Here is a 15,226-nt window from a genome sequence, read left to right as displayed (position 1 = left end):
GGATCAAGTGCTTAAAGAAAATTTGGCGAGGAGCATGTCAGTTTTAATTTTTTCATGGGAGAAATTTGAGCATTTTAAATACTGAGGCAAAGAATTCACTGAAGATGCAAAATTTAAATTTAGGACAGTGAAGACCTAAGGTCAATCCTTTATCTCTCCCCTGAGACAAGGGAAGTGGGATCTAGTGAGTCAAGAGATGAACCTGAAAGCAATCTTGCTATTGAGAGACTGATGAGGGTAGAGATGTGAATTCAGAATTGAAGATAAAAGTTTTAGAGGAGAATGGTATCACCTATACAAGCCATGAGGAGAAAGACAAGAACAGAGACAATGGCCAAATAGCAGGAAAAGCCATTGCTTGAGGAATGGCTGAAAGAAAAGGGACCCTAAGGAAGTGTGAGAAACAATGTCATAATAGTCATGGGAGAGATTGAAGACATGGGGCTGTGAGTCCCTCTATGTCTGAGGTCTGGTTTATGAAAATAGTCTCCAGGGTAGTTCTCCTGTATTGAATTCCTAATCCAGATTGCTCTAATCTATCAATGGAGCAAGGCAAGGGGACTGGGGAGTTGGCAAAGTTAACACAGAGAGATGTTTGACTGGTGAAATAATGGCCTGGGTTTCCACTAATCTCTCCCATTTTCTTGCTGTGTAACTCTGGGTAGGCCCTTCTTTTCATTTCTGCTCTCTCATATGTAAAGTAAGTGCTACATTCTACTGAAAAACCTCATAGGCTGCTCCTAATAATTACATAAATTACTACATGGGAGTATTCTAAACATTTGCAGATCATGATTGAGGAATAAGGAATAAGTCTTGATTTACTGTTTGTTTCATGGTTCATCCTTTCTCAAGCAGTTTCATTGGTTCTCTCCACCAACCAGCTTGGTAATGGATGCAGCTGTCACCACCCACACTTCATTTTCCTTTCCTTTCCAGGTTGTTACAAATCTGAGTTACAATGAAACCACAGTTTGTAGAAGAGTTTGCAAGATGAGTTCCATTTGCTTTTTAACCCAATCCTTTTATTGCAATTTGAAGTAAGGAGTGTGCAATAAAGGTGAAGATGGCAGTGTGATCTTGGAAAAAGAGAAAAGGAAACTGAAATAGATTCAGAAAGACAAGTACATTGCACAAAACAAAAGTAACTTGGAATGCATGATTTTTGAAGGTCATCGGGAGATTAAACCTGTTTGATGAGTAGACTCACATATGTTCCATTCCTGTATCTCAATTTTGTGACCTCTGGGATGTGATCCCAGCACTAGTCACCATATCTTTCATGCAAATCATTTTAATCTCCCTTGTGTCCACTCATGAACTTATTTCGGACTCCACATGTTCTCTCATGAGAGTCTTTCCATAAGCAGCCCCTTGATACTTTCTGCCACCCGATTGCTATGCTGAACTGAAAACTCACCTTGTTCAGGCTGCCCAAACTCCATTTCTTCATTCTGTGGAATTAAGAGTCTAAAGCAGAGCTCAGCACATCATGACAGCGTCTTCCTGACTCTGCCCTATTTCATGTACACTGTCCTTGTCTCTGCCACTAATAATTGAAACAACTAATATATTTTGGATGCTTTGTACCCATTATCTTATTCAAGGTACACCCTTTTCACATTTTGTGTATGAGGAAATTCAGTTTCACAGAGGTAATTATACACCCAAGTTTGCCTGCTATTAAAACCTACTGGGTATTATAGGCTTCCCTCATATTTCTTCTTTTTTTTGTCTTCTCTTTTTTGGTGCTGGGATTGAACCCAGGGCCTCGCGCGTGCTAGGCAAGCGCTGTACCACTGAGCTACCTCCCAGCTCCCCTCATATTTCTTCTTTCAGTAGTGTCTGTCTCATCATTGCCCTGTAATTCCTGAAAGGTTGTCAATTACAGAAGAAGCATTTGGGTCTCTGGAAAAGAGAATGCTTACATAAAAATGCTGCTGAAAGGCAGACTGGAGGAACACAAGCACCAATCATCTATTTCATACTTCTATTTCATATAAGGCATACTGCCATACTCCAGGCTCAGCACAATTTTCCGAAACTGATTCACAAATGACGCTTTTCCTTTCTATTCACAATTACACAATATTTAATATGGTAGTATTTCTATTACCATTTTATTTCACTTTATTCAGAGAAGACTATGATTTTTTCACATTTTAAACAAACAATATGTTCTATAATTTATCCAGTTAGTCTACTGATGCTTTATTTGTGTTACCTCTCATCCCAGGTAGGCTGAGAAAGCAGGGTTTGAAGTTTGAAGCTAATTTGGGCTACATAGAGAGTTCAAGGCCAGCATAGGCTACATAGTGAGAACCTGTCAGAAAAGGCTTTGATGTGATTATCTTTAAAATGGTTAAAGAGATAAAAGAAGAATAACATTATAAGGAAAGAACAGAGAGCCATGAAAAAGAAGCAGCAATGAATTTAATAATTTGATTAGTCATTACTATTGAAATTTCAACTGCATAACACAAAAATTAAATACAAATGAAGGTTTAGTCAATTGGAGAAGGCAGATGAAGTTAACAAAAGAAAGATTTAAAAAGTCAAATAGTCTGGAAACAAGGTTCAGGTGAGTGAGCACTTGCCTAGCAAGGACAAGGCCCTGAGTTCAATTCCCAGCAGGATAAATACATATAATGATATCTATACTTTGAAGAAAGCAAAGAAAATAATATTCCAAATGATAGTAGACTCTCCAGGATTAATAAAAGACCAGAATAATGAGTTCTGAAATGATGTGATTTAAAAATTTTGCTCCTAGTCACGTATAATGAAACTATAGAACATTAAAGTCAAAAGAAACACCATGAAAGGGACCTCAGGAAAATAGATTATCTACAAATACAGTAAATCTGATTTCTCACTAGTGGCAAGAAGCCCTAACACAATAGATCAATTTTAAAGAATAAATGAATAGGAGTCATCATCCCAGAATACTGTATTAGGCTAATCCATGATTCAAATAAAGGCTGAGGAAGTGAAGACTCACATGTGTAACAGGAGCATCTACTAGAGGAAATATTGCAGGAGCAAGAAAACTGAGCACTTAGGGCAGGAATGGGATGCTAAGAGCAAGGGTAAGTAGGGAAAATGACAAATTTATGGGGTAAAGTTGTACAGGAATTTGATGAGAACATAATATTAACAATGACAGAAGCAGTTTATCTAGAAGATTTAATGCTGTTAGAACTACAGTGCTATTAAAATGAAACATGGATACAGGAAAAGAAAAATCAAAATTAAAAGTTCCAAAATCCCTGAATTATTCAGAATAAGATTGTCATTGTTCTTGATATAGTTTTAATCAATTATGCATGTCAAAAATTAATTTTTTAAAAAATTTAAATTAACCTGTAAAATAATGTCAATAGATTGAAAATGTCAAAACCTTTGAAGTTAAAAAGAGCAATAAAGACCTTATTACACTAAAGAAAAAATAGAGAAAAGTCACAGTAAATATAAAACATACGATAAAATGGTAGATAAACCTCAAATTCCCTTAGTCATACAATGTTCATAAATGTTCTAAACACTTGTAAATCATAATTGAGGAATAAGGAATTGTTATTGGTCTTGATTTACAGTTTGCTTCATGGTTCATCCTTTCTTAAACAGTTCCATTGATTCTTTGCCATCCAGCCTGGTAATGGATGCAGCTGTTGCCACCCACACTTCATTTTCCTGCAACAGAGGTAGTACTGCAGTGGAAAGATGAAAGAAGAACTGAAACATACAATAAAACAAAGATTTAACTTTTTACCCTTTACATAATGAATTATCTAAAATAAACTTAACAAAGAGTACTTTGTTAAATATCCCAAAATGAGACAAGGTACCTGAACATAATTTTAAAATGAACCCATCTATGTAGCAAAAGAGTGAGGTGGCATTTAGCCAACCATATCTCATGATAACTGGTCATCCAAACTGGAACTTTAGTGCTACCTTAAATTTTCCTTAAGAAACATAACTCATATTTCAAATTTGTCTATTTAAAGAGGAACAGTTCTTTGGATTAGAATACAAATTTAAATAGAGTAAATTCATTTATACCCATGGTTGGCACAAGAATAGTGAAAGAAAGTGATCACACTCAACAATATGAGTTTCATAAAACTGGATGAATCTACTAATTCTATATAAGTGATAATGTTAATATTAGTAACAAGAACTATTTTCTCCTTGAAGTTCATATCAGACCAAACATTCAATCAAGTAAATTTTAAACTAAGCATATAGAACACAAGAATACAAACCAAAAAGATTTGAAAAAGTAAAAGGTACTCAGCAAATAAAACCATCATATCTACCATTTCCAGCACTAAAGGCACTACTTACCAGTGACATGTTCAATGAACATGTTATTCTGACTGGGCAAAAGTTGCATGATCATTTGTTCCTTAAAAAATAGATATTTGGGTGAAAGACTCAAAGAGGGTTTATCTGTCTCTTACTTTCATTCCATCTGTGAGGAGGTAGGAATGCAAAAAAATGGTGAAAATATTCCTAATCCATACTAATAAATATTTAATGATATTTATACAAGAAGCAGGTTCTCATTATCTGGTTGAAGTAATAGGATCATTAATTGACACAAAGACTTGAATCACTGACCAAATTACCCTGGGTATATATGAGCATGCTCCTGTTTTAGAGTCCACATTAACAGTGTGGTTAACTGTCTCAATGTTGGAACACAAGAACCTAACCGTATAACTGCTATTCATATTTAGTTCTATTATTAAAGTACTATGTGATCTGAGCTCAGACCACAGAAACCAATGTCAGTATCTGTCTCTTTATAATTTCTCCCACCACGAAAGAACAAGAAAAATGAGGCCAACTTCATAAAGTACCTACAATCTAATAACAATTTATAATATATAATATTAATTTCATATGTGATTCCTAAGAACTGCCTGGAAATTTGCATAAGGCTTAAAACTTTATTTTCAGAGATTCAATTCATCTTCTTAACAACTATATTTGCAGTTAATATCTTACACTAATAATCTCAATTCTCCTTGCTGTAGCATACTTAATTCTAATTGACTGAAATTTATTGGTATATATACAGCTTCAAGAAGTCCCAAACATTATTTTTCCTTATAGACTACTTCATCTTATTGTTGGCATAAAAATTATTCATTGAAGAACCTCCTTCTGTTTACTATTGCATCTCCCTGAAACTTAACTCTAGCATTAAGTATATGAGTTCCCTTGCCCATACTTCAAACCCTTATCAATGTAAATATAGGCATTCATCCAGCCTATGCATTTACTCTATCCTTTGATCAGGATGAGCATGCAATTCCAAATATGCTTCAGTTGAGGCATGTTGAACTGCAGCACAAACTTATGAAGGATTTCTTATGAAGGAATCCTAGCTGGTGTTCTTCTAGTCATTCTATTACTAAATGGATCCTGACCCTCTCCACACTTACCTTTACTCAAGAGTCCTTGTGACTTAATACACCATCACAACCTCCAGCTCTCAAGTAATTTATCTCAACACTAGCAAAAACTAACCAAGCCACATTTCACCATAGGGAAGCTGTATCTGAACTCATTAGAATTTAGCATTGAATTTGTTGCCAGTGCATTTGCACTAATTTTACAGCAGAGTACATAAACATTATAATAAAAACGCTAACTACTACCATATTCCTAGGAATAGGAATTCCATAATTCTCAAGCACTGGAATAATACACATCCAACTCACTATCAGAGCTCTTTGACTAACTGCTGTATTTTTCTATGATTAATTTACACATGCACTATCAAAAAGCACTTCTTATCTTTGACTTTATGTATATTATCTCTCTGCCTATTATCATTTCAGAAATTTCCATATAAACAGAAATATGATGATAAGGTAGTTACATTGATAGTATAGAATAGAGATTTCAATCTTCTTATTTCTAGAATTATAGGACTTGAAACTAATCTTAAGAATAAAAAAATCTCATCCTAACCAATCAGATAATGCTGAGTCTCACTGAGGGGTATTTAAGCCCCTGCCCCTCTCTCTCTCTCACTCTCTCTTGGCTCTCTTGGCTCTCTCCCTCTCCCACCCAGCAATAAAGAATCTCTTGGCCAGAAAAAAAAAGAATAAAAAAATCTCCATGCTATCTTTACCCACCAAATTCTATAATAAGGTCAGCCAAATAAGCTAGCAGGCCCATATCCTAAAAATGTTGGCTTTTACTCTTCCCACACTTATTAACCCCCTTACCTTTAAAATTATCTTAACAAATTTATCAGGCACCATAAATGGCATACTTAGCTCTTGCTGACCACTCATGTCAGTAGGGTCAGCAATGAGTGTGTCAGATATTACTACTTACCTTTTCAATAAAAGATGCCCACTATCCACAGAAGCTGTTACTAAATATTTCCTTATACAATATGCAATTGCATCTATAATATTATCTATAATTATTATACTTAATGCACTTGATTCAGGACAATGGTCACTTACATATAAACAAAACCTACTGACATCATCCATGACATCATTAGTACTAGTTATTAAATTAGGCCTAGTCCCAGTTTACATCTAAGAACCAGAAATATTTCACTTATTTCTAAAGTGACTCTAACTGGACCAAAACTAGCACCAATTTCTCACTATCAATTAATCTCAGCCTTATTCTCACCATGGTTCTGGTGACTGGGGAAATAGGATCTCATTTTTGACCTAGGCCAGCATGGACCCAGTGGGGAGTGAAAAAAGCCTGCTCTTTTTCACTTCCCACTATAGCTGGAAGGATGGGTATGTGCCACCCAGCTGAGCTGTTTTCCATTGAAGTCGAGTCCCATAAACTTTTTGCCTGGGCTGGCCTGGAAGCATGAACCTTCTGATCTCAGCCTCCCACATAATGTGTCATGTCAGGCACATACCACCATGTCCAACTATTGGTTGAGGTGGAGTCTTGCTGCAATTTTCATGGGGCTGGCCTGGGACTGTGACTCTCTCTATCTCAGATTTCTACATAGCCAGGGTTATAGGTGAGAGCCACCAGCAACTGGCTTCCTTCCCACCTTTTTCAAGCAGTGTCTGGCGAGTTTCATTGTGCTGCCTTTGTGCATGCATTATCTATCTATCTGTCTATCTATCTATCTATCTATCTATCTGTCTATCTATCTATCTATCTATCATCTATCATCTCTGTGTGCATATATATAATTATCTTTCACTTATATATACATATATGCATTTATATATTCATACAAACACATACATATATATACATATATATACCTGTCTGTAGTGTATATGTCAATGTTATTCACCCTTCAGTAACCTTTCCTTTCCTCCTCTCCCACCTATTGATCCCCCCAAGAGTACTCCCCTTTCACATTCATGTTCCATTATTATTATCATTATCATAGTCATCCATCATTTTAGATCTAGTTTCCACAAGTGAATAAGAACATGTGGTATTTGGCTTTTTGAGCTCAGCTAATTTATACAACATGATCTCCAGTTCAACCTATTTTCCTGAAAATAACATAATTTAATTTTTCTTTATGGCTGAGTAATATTCCATAGCATAAATGTATATGTATGCATATATGGATATATAGAGATACATGCATACATGTAGGTATGTGTATATATAATATTTTCTTTACCCATTCACCAGATGTTAGATATCTTGGCTGATTCCACAGTATGGCTATTTTGAAGAGATCTGGACTATAAATGGGTGTGCAGGCATTTCTCTTGCATATTGATTTACACTCCTTTGTCTATATGCCCAATCTTGTTAGCTGGATCATAAGGTAGGTCTGGTAAACCTTTCTTGAGAAATGTCTATACTGATTTCTATAGCGACTGCATGCAGATTACACTCCCACCAATATTGCATGAGGGCCCCCCTCATCCTTGTCAGCATTTGTTGCTGTTAGTTTGATGACTGCCAATCTGACTACCATGAGATGGAATCTCAGTGTAGTTTTGGTTTGCATTTCCTTTATGGTTAAGAATGGAAAGCATTGCTTCACATATTTATTAGTCATTTGTACTTCTTTTTATGAGAACTGTCTGTTCAGTTTACCTGTTTATTAATAGGATTATTTGTTCCTTTTCTAGATCTTTGTATATTCAGAATATTAATCCTTCTTATGTTGAGTAACTGGTGAAGGGTTTTTTTCCCTTACCATTCTGTGTATTATCTCCTGATTCTGTTAATTGTTTTTTTGGATGTGCATAAACTTTATTATTTGATGCCATTCCATTAGTCAATTCATGCTCTTATTTTGGGGAAATTGGAGTCCTATTTAGAAAAATAAGTATCCCTGTATCTTCCAGTGTTTTCCCTGTTTTTTTCTGTAGTCATTTCAACACTTCAGGTCTTACATTAAGATGTTTGATCCACTTGGATTTGACTTTTGTACATGGTGAGAGATAGGGTTCTAGTTTCAGATTTCTACATGTATAAAACCAGTTTCTTCACTATTTGTTGAAGAGGCTTCCTTTTCTTCAGTAAATGTTTGGCTCCTTTGTCAAAAATCAGCTGGTTGGTGAATGTAGCTGTGTGGTTTTATTTCTTGGTCTTCTATTCTCTTCCATTTGTCTTCATTTTCTGCTTTTGTGCCACTAACATACTATTTTGATTACTATAGCTCTGTATACTACAGAGGTCTGATATTGTGATGCTTCTAGATTTGTTCTTTTTACTCAGAATTATTTTTGCTATTTTGGGTATTTTATGCTCCATATAAATTTTTAGGAATGACTTTTACATTTCTGTGAAGAATGACATTGGAATTTTGATGAGCATTTCATTGAAAATGTAGATTGTCTTTGGTTGTATACCCATACTCATAATAGTAATCTGCTAATCCATGAACATCAAGGTATTTCCATCTTCTGCTGTCTTCAATTTCTTTCTTCAAGGTTTTGTAGTTTTCATTGTGGAGTTCTTTTACCTGGATTGTTTATATGTAGGTATATTATTTTTTGAGGCTATTGAGAATTGCTTTTTTAAAAATTTTCTTTCTCAGTCTTTTTATTGTTGGTATATAGAAATGCTACTGATTTTTGTATGTTGGTTTTATATCCTGCCATTGTGTTGAAAATGTTTATCAGTTCTATGAGTTTTTCATAGAGGCATTAGAATCATATCATCTGCACATAGGGATAATTTGACATTTTCCTTCAATATTTGGACCCCTCATTTCTTTCTCTTGCATTACTGCTCTGGCTGGTAATTCAAGTACTCTATTGAATAAGATGAGGAAAGTGCATATCATTGTCTCATTCCTCAGTTTAGAAGAAAGGACTTCAGATTTTCCCCATTATTATGATGTTGGCCACAAAGTTGAAATATTTACCCTTTATTACATTGAGGTGATTTCCCTCTAATCCTAGTTTCTTTAAGTTTTTTATTATAAAAGAATCTTGACTTTTGTCAAAGGCTTTTCCTGTATCAATTGAGATGATTATATGGGTTTTTTGTCCTTGATTTTATTTATATGCTGTCCATCTGTTCTGTAGTGTTATTTTTTTTATTTCTGTCTGGATGTCTTATTTATTAGTGACAGTGGGATACTAAAGTCACCAACTATTATTATGTTGGTGTATATCTCTGGTTTTAAGACTAGTAGTGTACCTTTAATGACATTGGGTGCATCAACATTGGACACATACATGTAAACAATTATGATTTCCTCTCAGTGGATTTTTCCCCTTATTAATGTTGTCTCTTGTGTGTAACTTTGGTGGTCTACCTTATCAGATAGAAGTATAGATACTCCTGGTTTATTTCTGGGTCCATTTATTTGGAAAATCTTTTTCCACCCCTTCATCCTTAAGCCAATATTTGTGTTTGTCAGTGAGATGTATTTCATGTAGGCAACATAAGGTTGGGTGTTGCTTTTCAATCCAACTTGTCATTTTTTTGTCTTTTGATTAGAGAATTGAGACCATTAATATTCAGTGTTAATATTCAATGGTATCTAGTAATTTATGCTGTTTTGTTGCTCTTTTGATGTTTGATTCTTTCACACTTTATTTGCTTATCTATTCATCTGGTGAGATTTTTTTGTTCCCACATTTTCTTGGCAACATTTATTTTCCTTTTCTGTATGTAGGATTCTTTGAATATCTTTTCCAGCACTCATTTAGTGTTCATAAATTTCTTTAGATTTTTTTATCATGGAAGGTTGTTATTTCTCCTTCAGTTATGAATGATAGCTTTGTTAGATAGAGTAATCTGTGTTCAGTTATTGTCTTTCAGCACTTGAAATGCATCATTCCATAGCCTCCTTACTTTTAAATTTTCTATTGAGAAATCTGCTGTTATTTTGATGGGTTTGCCTATAAATAGGTTTCTTGGCACTTCTATACATGTTCTCTGTACTTAATGTTTTACCTCTTTTTATATTCATTGACCTGTTTGTTCATGTTCTCTTTGATATCATTAAGGTGTTTATACATGTCTTCAGTCTCAATCATTCTTAACATCATTCTTTTATGCTCATAATTTGAGATTTCATCCCCTTCACTACCATTCAGATCCTTTGTTCTACTATTGTTGGCCTTGTTCAGGTGTCATATTCCCTCACTTTTTCATATTTTTTGTGCTTCCACATTAAGATTTGCTCATCTGTCGTCAGTTTGTTGAATTATTCTGCATGTTCTGACAGGTTGCTGTGCCATTTCTCACCACTGACTTGGAGGTATAACTCAAAAACAACCAATTCCCTTGTCAATGACAAATGAGGTATTTATAGGAAGTAATATACCATTGGCAACATTATCTACACAACTCATCACCTGCATATGAGGGAACAGGCATCCTTACACGGTATATTGGAGGGGTTGAAAAATAAAATGCATTTGCATAGGAATTAAAACTTAGGCAAGTAAAAGTAAGAGAGTTGAGGGAAGAAGCAAGAAAGGAAGAATATGGGGAGAAGGGAAGTGAAATGTGAGAGCTTCAGGTTAATAAAATACTAGTGTGTGAGAATATAATTTGATTATTGCTGCTAAGGGGGCTGTTGTTAGAATGTACCAAGGGAAAAAAAAGGTTAAGGATAACATAAGAAAGAGCTAGAATGAACCACCAGTAGAATATTTTATAAATAAGAGACAGGAAACTGAGAACCAAAAGTAAGGAGAAAAATGGTAATATTTAAAAGAGATATTTTTTAAAAGCCAGTATTTGTTCCATGTTGGGGAGAAGTGTGTATGTCCGTTGGGCTCTACCAGGAAAATTGATGCCCTCCCCCAGTGTCTGGTCCTTAATATTCTGTCTGTAGTTGTCCTGTTGTGTTTACTTATGTATCCTCTAAGGGCCCTGAATTGTCCAGGTGTATCCTGAGAGAAAGGCTCTGGAATAAGGGGACAGGCAGGGTCACTCCTGTGGACTAACAGCAATTCCCAGGGGTTGGGCTGCTCCGCTGGAGTTCAGTGGGTCAGTTCCAGGTATTTGAGGTAGCAGTTGTGGGTAGTGGGTCTCTGAGCACAGCTAGTGTGTCAGAAGCACTCTGCTACTTCCAAAGCACACTTTCTTTTGCTACTCAGGGAGTCCAGTGACAGCTTTTGCTTGTCCATGATGAGTTTTCCCCCTTCCCACACAGGCCTTCTGTTTAATGCGTTGTTTGGAGAGTGAGGGACATGTAGCTCCTGGCCTGTGAGTTAAGAGCTGTAGCCAACTGACCAGCTCACTTCTGTACACTTTCTTTTCTTGATGAGACCAAGATATTGATGGCTAGCCAGCCAGTCTGCTTGCTCCTGCACCCTTCTTTTTGATACAGACACTGGTGCTGAATGGCTTCATCTCCCATCACTCCAGGCCCACACACTGGGGGCTTTAATCAGCCTTCTTAGCCAAAAGTTTGCTCAGCAATCATATATCTTTGTGTCTGCATTTTGTACTGGCCTGTCCAATAGCCCTCAGAGCTGAAACTGGTTCACCCCACTGGCTTGTTTCCGTGCCAGTTTTTTTACCCTAAGTAGTAGGGCATAGACATTGCCTAGCTTTTTCCAGTGGCCCAAGAAAGGCTTTCTGACCTGCTTTTTGCCCTTCATGCAGTGTCTTTGTTCCTAGTGTGGCCTGTGCTTGTGGCTCTTTCTGGAAGTAAATAACATGAGAACAGTTAAAACAAAAATTAAAAGCAAACAACCATGCTCAGATCTAAACCATTCAAGTGGTCTATTTTGACTGAGAACTCTCATTTCTTATTACCATTTCATTATAATCTCACTTAAAAATTTCTTCTCACCCTGTGGGTTTTTCTCAGGTGGTGATGTGTAATCACATATGCAAAATCATTCTTAATACATTATAATCCTTTCATAATTTCCATGTCAATCACTCCCTGAAGGCTGCTCCAAGGAAGGGACTTGATGCTCATAGCCTTTTAAACTTCAGTAAAGCCTTGGTTGATGTAGATGTGTTATTTCTTTGTGTGTGTGTGATACTAGGCTTCATACTTGCTAGGCAGGTAGTCAACCATTTGATCCATGCCTCCAGTCTTCTTTGCTCTGATTATTTTGCACATAGGATCTCATTTTTTGTCCAGGCAAGCCTGGACTGGCACCTTCCTATTTTAAGCTTCACACCATTGTTGGGATGACAGGCATGCACCACTGCAAACAGCTTTTTTCAATTCAGATTGAGCCTTACAACATTTTTTTTTGCCAGGGCTAGCCTGGAATCATGATTCTCCTAACCTCAGCCTCCTGCATAGCTTGGAATGAAAGGATGCACCACTGTGTCCAGCCATTTGTTGAGATGGGGGGGAGGGCTCAAGATTTTTTTGCCCAGGCTGGCCTCAAACTACAATCCTCCTGATCTCAGTTTCCCAACTAGCTAGGATTATAGCGCCCTGCAGACATGTCATTCTTGACCTCTCTTTCTGAGATGACCTCCTTTCACCTCTAAAAGTATACTTTAATTCCAATTACACTTTTTGTTATTCTGCTCTGCCTCTTGCCTGAGTTCTTCTCATATTGGATGTAAGTATCATGATTGCTCCACTGCATTTTGGTAACATCATTTCTTGCCATGACTCAGATCCATGACTGGAAGGTAATTTTGTATCTCCCCTTTCCTATCAGCATTGAGACAATGCCACCTGAGTTTCCTCTGCAAGCTCTGGTTTACTACCTAGACCCCTGTTCTTTATCATTTCTAACCTACCCCTATCTCTGAGTACCTTGATCTGAAACAGTGCTTCTGCCTTTCCGATGCATACAACACAGCCAAATGTTACATTCTCCCTTTCTCCGTGGAGTGCAAAGTCAAGTCTCTGGATTTTTTCTATGACATCTTATGGAGCAGAGTCAGAGTCAGAGTAATACCACCCTCCTTCCAGGTCTGCACATGTGATTCCCCTGTCTACATTACAGGACTGGGCTTGTCTGTCTGTTGTCAGAAAATTGGCTCATGATCTGTTTTGATGGGGCTCTTCTCCTTGTTTAGAACTCCATAAAGACCCAATAGATCCCATCCTGACTCTCCAATATGTTTCCTAATAATTGAATCCCTCTCCTTATTTCCTTTCCTCTGGAAACTTTCTACTCTGTGCCCTGACTCCTCTAATGCTCTAGATAGACTTTTGCCACACTGCCCCTTGTTCCAAAGGAAAACCTTCATGTAATATGGCTTGCTTGCTCTCCACAGACATTTTTTGTTGTGCTGGTGAATGCCTACTCAGTTCACAGGTCTCCTCTTTGTCTTATTCCCATGTCAGTTAGATGAAACTCCACAAGCTACCAGAAACACCCACTGCTCCTCTGTGATGACACCTGTCCATTCTTGTAAGAATTGGCTAGCTTGTTTTTACTAGAATTTCTTTCACACTTCACTTTGGACAAATACAAAGCTCTGAAAAACAGAGATGCCAGGAATGAAACCTAGAATGTCCTGCTATACCATGTATCCAGAATCTTGGAGGGTCATCTCAGAGTTTCACTCACTCATAACTAGAGAAACCATGAGCTGCAGTGCCCTCTCATGGCTATAGGATAGAAATGCTTTCCAGGGGATGCTTTTTCTATGGTGGGCAAATTGTGGTTGGTTCCCTTGACTTTTTTTCAGATTGGAAACATCATCCATACTGGCAGATTTTTCCCTTGAGGCATCTTGAAAAACTGGGACAGGTTTGACCCAGGGGTGCTCAAATACAAATGGTTAATTTTCTTTTGCAATACTGCTTGACCACAGTATAAATTGGCTGGTGGGGAATATTGACCTGTAAATAGTGTTACATTTTATCACTATTCTTCTAAATTCTAAATCTGTTTTTGCAAAGGGGAGGTTAAATGGACTGAGGTACATTGTGTACAGGCTTTCTGTTTCTTGCAAGACCAAAATCAGCTTTGTAAACAATGCCATATGGCTAATGCTTTTTGGATTGTTCTAGAGACTAATCTCTGCAGTTTACAGAAATCTGTAAAACCAATTCCCCCCACACCCCTTCCAATAAAAGAAGAACCCAGGGGAAATATTCTGCAGCTCCATCAGCAAGCTCTCCACCTCTCTTTATTTCTCCTTAACTCCTTTCTCTCTTAGTTCTGATCCTAATCATCTCGATTCAAGTTTAAGAAATAATCACAATAATAGGTGCCCCCTCTACAAACTATTGTATTCAAATTTGGGCTGACCAAAGTACAGTTTTCTATTTCAATGAGGATATCAAATATATTAAATAAAATCTGGGAAAATTCTCTGGTGATCATATCAAATGAATACAGGGTTTCCAACATCTCTCTCAGATCTTTGACTTCTTCTGGGAGAATATAGTTGTCGGATTATCTCAGATCTTCACCAGTGGTGATGCTGTATGTTAACAGTGCTGACCAGTTTCACCTGTGTAGCATGTGAGGCCAGATTAGGCAAGGGTTAGACATGGGGTGCATATCTGCTGGAGAGGGGTGGCTCACTGGTCCATTGGTCAATGTGGAAAGAGGGTTTAAATAGCCCAAAGCTGTGCCTCCTCTTCCCATTGGGTTTCCTAACTTTCTGTGTCAGGCCATGGAATAACAAGAAATCTGCATAGAGTATAGGCATTTTTATGTACTAGTTTTTATTTGTTGTATATAGCAAATGTATCCTAGATATATTAATAGCAGGGGAAACTAGACTCCAGGTGTCTGGACATGTCTGGACTTCCTTTCTAGTACTTCTGTAAATCTTAAACTCTTTTAAAGAAGTTTATTTCTAAAAGATTTTCTTCAGATGACTCCATTGCTCA

The sequence above is a fragment of the Castor canadensis genome, chromosome 16 (genome assembly GCF_047511655.1).
Source record: "Castor canadensis chromosome 16, mCasCan1.hap1v2, whole genome shotgun sequence".
Lineage (NCBI taxonomy): Eukaryota > Metazoa > Chordata > Mammalia > Rodentia > Castoridae > Castor > Castor canadensis.
The sequence above is the reverse complement of the archived record's forward strand: the minus strand, read 5'-3'. Positions refer to the sequence as shown.